Below are 430 nucleotides of genomic sequence, written 5' to 3'. Positions count from 1 at the left end.
TTCATTGCTACTTCATAACTGTAATGTTGCTACTGTTGTGAATCGTCATGTAAATATCTGATATGCAGGATGGTCTTAGGTGACCCCTGTGAAAGGGTCGTTCGGCCGCCAAAGGGGTCTGTGACCCACAGGTTGAGAACCGCTGCTCTAGGGCAAACACGTCAAACTCGCAGCCCGCGGGCCGCATGCCTCATTTATTTGGCCTGTGTTAGCCTTTGAGTTTGACATGCTTGCTCTAGAGCCAGCGGTGCCATTTCCCCTAAATGTCATCCGAGCAGGCCCCACCCACAGCCCTCGGACCCTGGCCAGAGCCTGGTGGCCGTGTGGTGGCAGTGGGCACCCCTCGGGCCCCGGCCAGAGCCTGGTGGCTGTGTGGGGGCGGTGGGCACCCCTCGGACCCCGGCCAGAGCCTGGTGGCTGTGTGGGGGCG

General features: G+C 60.0%; 1 protein-coding gene across 1 annotated transcript in view; it reads right to left on the bottom strand.

Annotated features, from left to right (window-relative positions):
- The window catches only part of NDRG4 (NDRG family member 4), a 63,342-nt gene that overhangs the window by 30,828 nt on the left and 32,084 nt on the right, over window positions 1–430 (bottom strand). The gene's annotated exons all lie outside the window — the stretch shown is intronic.

This window comes from Myotis davidii, unplaced genomic scaffold (genome assembly GCF_000327345.1).
Source record: "Myotis davidii unplaced genomic scaffold, ASM32734v1 scaffold590, whole genome shotgun sequence".
Classification (NCBI taxonomy): domain Eukaryota; kingdom Metazoa; phylum Chordata; class Mammalia; order Chiroptera; family Vespertilionidae; genus Myotis; species Myotis davidii.
Note: the sequence above shows the minus strand (reverse complement) of the source record. Positions and strands in the feature narration are given on the sequence as shown.